This window comes from Haemaphysalis longicornis, unplaced genomic scaffold (genome assembly GCF_048455015.1).
Source record: "Haemaphysalis longicornis isolate Haplotype H1 unplaced genomic scaffold, Haemaphysalis longicornis Haplotype H1 scaffold_5, whole genome shotgun sequence".
Lineage (NCBI taxonomy): Eukaryota > Metazoa > Arthropoda > Arachnida > Ixodida > Ixodidae > Haemaphysalis > Haemaphysalis longicornis.
Window position 1 is genome coordinate 150,178,660 of NW_027526385.1, and position 7,997 is coordinate 150,186,656.

Below are 7,997 nucleotides of genomic sequence, written 5' to 3' on the forward strand. Positions count from 1 at the left end.
GTACGGCGGACGCATTTTTGGAAGTACACAGGGTAGGCTGTTCAATAAGCGATGAAAGGTGTCGTTGGAAGGGTGTGGTTACACATTGGCGGATCCAGAGGGGTGGTCCGGATGTCCTGACCCCTCCCTTAATTTTTGAATTTAAACCTCCAAGAAGATGACCCCTCAGGTCGCAGAAAAAGGTGAATTGATGTCTTGTTGTATTCCTTGCGTTTTTGCTTTCCCGAAATTTCAGTGAATAAATAACGCTCCTGCTGCTCCTCCTCTCTCCTCCTCCTGCTTATCATCATCATCATTACTGATAGGAGCTGACCCCCCTCTCAGAAAAAGCCTGTATCCGCACTGTGGTATGTGATAAGGCCCTCTGATTTCAGTTTCTGCTTCATTCTGCGGGCTTCCTGTGCCATATGACCATATTTTGAAGCATTTAGTCGCGGACACGGGTTATATTCTAAGCCCGTCTCCGCGCTGCTCGCAGACGATATATGTAGCAGATGAATGTGTGCGGGCGCTCACTTCACGACAAGACGACTCTGTCGTGTGCTGATCCCCGAGTATAATTATGCATTCGCCATCGTACTTTTGTTGAATATTTCCTAATTGACACAGACTGGCTTGTAAATGGTGGTGATCAATATCTTAGGTATAATATTGGCGAACGTAACGTAACTGGCGTGCTGTCAGGTACGAGTGCTCCGCTGATGATGTAAGCGAACAAAACCGATTTAAATCATAGTGTATAGCCGTAGCATGAACACCTGAGTGACCGGTGGTTACGGAGACACGGGTTGTAAATTCAGGTCAGTGTAACTACAATTGGCTCCATCATACGCCGGTTCCGCGACGCTGGCCTGTGACACACACCTAGCGCTTATACAGACCGAATATACCACACTTAGATCGCGTCAGAAACATTTACACTGTCGTAAACACATCCCATTTGCGAACAGAGTGACTGCTCCACATATACATGGATTTCAAACGTCCTCAAACGGCAAATCGCAGTCGTGAAGGGGCCGCAAAAGCAGCGGCGGCACTGGGGAGCGGGGCGTGGACTCCTGCGGCTGCTTTCAAAACGGGCCGCTAGGTGGATTTCAGTGGCGCCCTACATAGGGAGCCTACAAATGTAGGCTACCTAGCCCTACAGCCCGCGCTCGAGGCGTATATATTAGTATAAAACTATATTAGTATGTTGAAAGCGAAGTACGGGTAGCACGGGCAACAAGCGGGGTTGGCGCATGACCAGGCAAGTACACTTAGTTTGAAATGCGCTTTACATTCCGTCGTTTGTTTATTAGTTCGCACAAGTGTTTCTTTGTGCCTTGTAGGCGGAGTTTGGCACTTTTTAAAATCTAATTTTCTGTTAGTACTGAAAGCGGTAGTTCAGAGCTCATTGCATAGCTCAATGAGCTCTGGCGTAAAACGGAAAGCGTCGCCGACGCACTGCTCTGCATAAAAAATTTTCGTTACCGACCTTAAATTACGACTGTTGCGGTCCCTACTATTTATCCCAATGTCTATGAGTATTTACCAGAGAAACCACCCCATGAAAGCGTCTTCGCGTCTTTGCACAACGACGCTACCGACACTGGCGACGAAAGCGCTCGCAATAACTCCCGAACCGTGACTGATATGGCGAAATGTGAACCGCAAAGCACCTATTCGGTGAAGAGCGGGAGTGCTGTGGTGACGATGTCATTTACAGTTTATACCATCGATCACCAGAACCTTTCATTTGAAAAAGTCGTTGTTGTATTCACTGAAATCGAAAGAGAAAGAAACAAATTAACTTTTATTGAGCCCACTTCAGGTGACGCTCGTCGGCGTCAGACGGGGTGGAACCCTATTAACGAGTCCCATACGTTCACTGCAATCGAGTGGAGTGTTGAAATGAAAGTTAAATCTTTCAAGCCACACTTGTGAATACCTTAGAGGTCACTAACAGCGCAATGGCGCAAGAGCTGCTTGTGGAAGCTACATGATATCGTGCAAAGGATTTGGCGGAAAGGTTGAGTTAATTTGGTGATAACCCTAAACGCCAAGAAAAGACCCGTGCATGTTGTGAAGGCCTGTGGTAAGGAAAGACCTGTGGCGCCAATTAAATTTAGAAGCGCTGTATTGGCAGAGTGAATGAGTTTATTTTTCACCTCAGGAGGAAATGCTGCTTTATGCAAGTATACCCACGTACTTTTTCACTCTTCGTACGTATTTCTGTTAATGTAAAAAACTGATCACCGTAGTTGAAGATGTAGCAATTTAATTTTTGTCATCGAGATTGCTCACTGCAGTACTCAAATGCAAAGTTTTCTCATTGCATTTACAGTTCATTATTCACATTTGTGCCCTTTTTTTTAAAATAAGGCGCCGTTAGGGTGATTTCTTCCAGTAGTGTTATTTTTTCTAATCCATTTTTTATTTGATTTCAGTAAAATGTTAGCAGTCTGAATATGTACAGGAAAGAGATTCTGTACGTCAAAACTGGACGATTTGTTCCTTCTACTTGTTGAAGTGAAAGGCTGCAGTCGCAGATGCAGACCCTCTGAATTTCTGTTTCCGTGTAGTCGGTAGTATACATTCGGCTTTAAAAAAAATTGTAGTTTTCGTGCTTTATGTGTTTATGCGAACGGGTATGGTCTCTTCATTATATTTTGTCTAAAATAACATCAAGTACAGAATGGTAAGCGTGGAGTACAACATTGAAGTCAGAAGTGCAAGATGCGTGACGTTCGGTATTCCATATGTTATGCGTATCGGGACAAAACGCGTCGAAGTGTTCAGTGAGAGCTGCGAGGTCTGTGCCACTCTAATCTACCTGCGTGCTTAGTAAAATTACACTTGCGCGTGCGGCGAACTTCTGCTGGTTTGCGCTTCCGCCGCGCGCCGAGTCGTAGAGCGGGCGGCTAGGCGGGCATCGATGATGATGATGATGATGATTAGTGGCTTTTGCTTTAAATTGGGGCGTCGGTTGTCAGCAACCGACTTGCCAGTTTTATTACGCCTACTCGCCCTACTCCCAGCTAATTTAATAGATTTTCATCCTCCCTCCCAACTCCCTCTCTTCCCTGTTTAAAAACTCATCGACCCCAACCCCGTTTTTTTTCTTCCCTCGCTGTTCTAAATTCTCATCCGTTTGATTACTTCGCCTGGGTACTCATTCCTTCCCTACTTTTCCTCCAACACCACTCCAGTAACCTCTTCGTCCCCTCTATGGCCTTGACGTTGAGGTTCACCCACGCCCCAAATCCCAAAGCCTCCACCAGCCTCGTTTCCCCCCCCCCACCCCTCGGTTGTCGTATCTCTGTGCAGTTCCTGACAATACGGTCTATAGTTTCTCGATCACTGCCACAGCACGCACATGTATCATCCTGCAGCCTGTAGCTACCCGTGTATGCCCGGGTTGTCAGGCACCATGCCCGTGCCTCGAAGAGCAAAGTACTGCCTCTCGTATTGTCATAGAATCCCTCCTTCTTAATTTCCCGTTTCTCTGCCCTATAAGTCTCTAGGTTTTTTTTTTTTGCTTCCATGCTCTGTGCCCACTTCGTCGTCTCTGCTGCCTTTACCTGCTTTTTAACTGTTGTGTAAACACCACTTTCCCCTACTGAATTTCCGTACCGCTTGGTCAGCTGTCTGGTCATCCGTCTCCACCGCGTGTCCACGCTCCCCATATACAGGTACTTAAACACCCTCGCAGCCCATTTTTCGTCCTCCATGTCACCAAGTCGCTCCTCAAACTTTATCTTGCTCTTCGCCTCCCTCATCTCGAACGACGACCAGCCCATATCCCCTTGAACCGCTTCATTTGTAGTTTTGCTGTGGACCCCTAAGGCCAATCTGCCTACCGCCCTCTGATTTACCTCAAGGCCGGCTTGGGTCTCTGGCTTCATGCACAGAACCAAATTTGCGAAAGTTAATCCTAGTACCATGACCCCTTTCCAGACTCCCCTTACCACCTCGTATTTGCTGTATCCCCAGAGGGCTGTATGCTTCATTATGGCCGCGTTCCTTCTTCCTTTCCTCTTAAGGTGCTCCTCGTGTGCCTGCGTGTAATCTTCGGTGTCGTTCAGCCATACTCCTAAATATTTATACACTTTCACCAATGTTATTTCTACTTGCTGCACTGATACTGTTTTGTGCTCCGCGCCGTCGTTAAAAACCATGATCCCCGATTTTTCTCTGCTAAAGGATAGCCGTAGGTGCGTCGCTCCTTCAACGCATATATCCAGCAAGCCCTGCATACCTATCCGGTTATCCGTCATCAATAATATGTCGTCTGCATACATTAGTCCCGGAACCCGTTGTTCCACCACCTGCCTGTTTTTGCATGTATGATAAGTCGAACCCCAGCGTACTGACTTCTAGCTTCCTGTCTAACCCCGCCATGTAGATCATGAACAGCAGCGGAGAGAGAGGACATCCTTCTTTCAAACCCTTGTAGGTGTATACAGGCCTATTGTATGTTATCTCCTCCCACACTATTTGAACTTGGTTCTCCCGGTATAGCTCCCTGAGTAAGCTAATAAATTCTGCCCCAATTCCCTCGTTCTCCAGGATACTCCATAGTCTCTCTCTGTCTACATTATCATACCTCTTCTTTAGTGTCCAGAAAGGCTAACCACAAAGGTCGGTTTTGCATCTTCGCCACCTCTATTCATTGCCTCACCACAAATAAGTTGTCGTCGAGTCTTCTGTCCCTTCGAAACCCATTGTTAAGTTCCCCTAATATCCTATTTTCTTCCACCCACTGCTCTAGTACGAACTTCACTGCCTGCATTGCTAACCTGTACAGCACTGGCGTGACGGTTACTGGCCTATACGAACTCGGGTTTGTCTTGACTCCTTTGCCCTTGTACACCAAGTTCATCCTGCTCATTTACCACGCGGCCGGTATTACCTTTTCTTATATCCTTGTTCTGATGGCTTGTAGTACCTTTCCCTTGCTCTTTGGTCCTAATTGGTTAATCAACTCCATCGGTATCCCATCTGTGCCTACTGCGGTAATTTTGGGGACCTTTTCCTCCGCTCTTTTTCATTTCAGCTTGTCCCCGTCTATCTCAAGACATTCCGGCCTACCCATCGCGACATCTTTGTGTCGCTGCGGGGCCTCTTCATCCAACTTACCGAACTTCGCCATGATGATTTTGTGTAGGTATGACAATGCTTCCTCTCCCTTGAGCATATGTCCCTGCTTGTTTTCTATAGTACCGTCTTCGGTGGTACTCGTCCGTTTCCCTAATGTCTGCACAGGTTCCAAAACCTTTTAGGCGCGGCTCTACCCCTCCCTCGTATTTGCACTACCCATCGCTCGCTGTCCCCCTTTATTTTCGCCTGCCCTAATTGCTGCACTTCCTGTTTCATTTGCTTATATTGCTCTCATTTTAGGTCCACCTCTTCCTGCTGTGTCCCTGCCCTCTTTGCCTGTCTGTGATCTCTGGACGCCTGTTTATGCTTCTCTATCGCCTCCTTGATTTCTTTGTCCCACCAGCTTTTGGGTGTTTTCTTTCCTCTCCATCGATTGGCCCCTCTGCCTTGACTATTTTTTTCCTGCATAGTTTTGATGAGCCTGTCATATTCCCACTATTCTCCAGGATTTCTTTCTATGTCAGCCTCTATGCTTTTGGCTATAACCGCAATATGTTTGCTGTTTAACTTTGCGCGCTGCCCCGTCGACCCGTTTTGTCGCCCTCAAGTTTCCCAAAACCCAGGTTTATGCGCTTGTGGTCACAGCCCAGACTGTGGCACCCTTCCTCAACTATGGTCACGCCATCCAACCATGCATAGAGGCCCTCTGAAATACATCAGTAGTCAATACTTGACTGTCTCCTACCACACTCACACGTTATTTGACCCTCGTATTTTTGTTCCCTATTTATAATGATCAGCTTTTGGTACTCACACATATCTAGCATTAGATTTCCGTTGATGTCTGTGTACCCGTCTAGATCTATAATGTGGGCGTTCATGTCCCCTACCAATAGTACCTCCCCGGAACGTTTCAAATCGTCGATGTCCTTTTTTAGAAAAGCCACCAGTTTTTCGTTTTGTAGTACCTCCCCGGAACGTTTCAAATCCTCGATGTCCTTTTTTATACAAGCCACCAGTTTTAAGTGCGAATGCACTTCTTAAGCGAGCCTGAATCGTCCGCCGCCGTCCGCATAGCAACAGCTGCGGGTGCGCGCGCTCCTCGTCTTCCTCGTCTTCCCTAGCAACGGGGGGAGATGGGCGCGCGCTGCCTGGCCGCTGACATGGCACATACCCACGTGGGGGATCGTCCGCCGCCGTTGTCCGCATAGCAACAGCTGCGGGTGCGCGCGCTCCTTGTCTTCCCTATCAACGGGGGGAGATGGGCGCGCGCTGCCTGGCCGCTGACATGGCACATATCCACGTGGGGGATTGGCCAGGAATCGGGCGTGAGAAGGGCTAATGCACCCGTTTAAAGGAGTACTGACACGAAATTTCAAAGCTGAGATCCGCTCTAGCAACAAGTACAACGACAACACACATACGTGTCTGTGAATAAATGCATCTTTCTTTCTTTGTAGTTGTGTGTGTGTGTGTGATCTCTCTTTCGCGAACATTACCGAACCGCGCAAATTCAACTCGTGCATTCGCACTTTCACATTCTTCCCCTCGGGGAAATGCGGGGAATTTTTTTCGTTTTGTTCTTTGCTATCTTTACCCGTCCATAGATACGCCACCCCTAAAGCCATCTCCCTACCCTCCACTATCCCTTTCACCCACACATGGTCTTTACAGTCTTCTTTCACGTCATCGTTGGTCTTGAAACAAGCACCCAACGGGGTGGCTCACTGGCTGAGCCGTTGTGCTTCTGAGAACGAAGACACGGGTTAGATTCCTGGTCGTGGCTGCCGCTTATCTGATGGAGGCGAAAAATGAAAACGCCCGTGTGTACGACATTTCGGCGCACGTCAAAGATCTCCAGAAGGTTTAAATTAATCCGGCAGCCTCCACTACGACGCGTCTCATCCCCTGCGTTGCGTTGGCGCGTTGTAGCCTACAATCAATTATTTAACCAAGCCCCACCCGGCCATCTCAGCATTATAGGATTTTACAACGATTTCTGTGAGCCATGCTTCGCAATTGTCACGTTTTCCTTGCTGTCGTGCTGCATACTCCGCGGCAGTAGTGCCAGGGTAGGCTCCCCAAAGGGATGAGGAAACTCTCATTGTAAGGACATCCTGACTGAACGCGATGCACAGTTGTTTCCAAGAATGACGCAAACACCTCTTCAAGCAACACAGATGCGTTTTGATCCTAAAGTGTTACTTTAACCAGTCACAAGACGATGCAGGAGAGGAATAGCGTGGGCAGTGTCCAGGAGAAAAAAGAGAGTCATTGACGAGGCATGGGCGGCAGGTACTTATTGTCTTTTCGCAGATTTTTGAGCGATATCAGCACAAACATGGACAATTATGTGTATAAATCGTACTGATAAACTCCATGTCTCCACGTGACGTTTGTGGCCTAAGCCAATACCCATAGCTTACAGAAGCTTCCTCATATAAAGGCCGCATTGGCTACGTTTCCGCACACTATTGGCACCTTAAAGGTGGCACCAAAGATGCCAAATTTAAAGTTGGATCCTTTTAAAGTACTTCTGACTAAGTATGACTTCGAAATGGGCTGTATTTCTGCAAATGAATGATTGCAGTTTCTTCAGTCGCATTTCTGGTTATCCTTAATAGGAACTGGTTATCCTAAATAGGCCCTTAATAGGAACTGAATTTTTAATCCCCAGAAAAAGACATATGTGCACTTAAGAAGATTATGATTTAGCGCATTTATTTTGCGATACTGATAGCAAACAAAAACATATGAAATTAAACACAAGCCGCACATGCCCCTGCGCAATCACACTTGCCTGGCTAGAAAGTCAACCTCCCAATCAGCAATTCTGCTGAGGGTATGATTGCTTTTTGAGCACCTTGGACAGGAGTCTTGACCGCAAACCGGCAGGGTTGCATGACAAAGTGTACCGC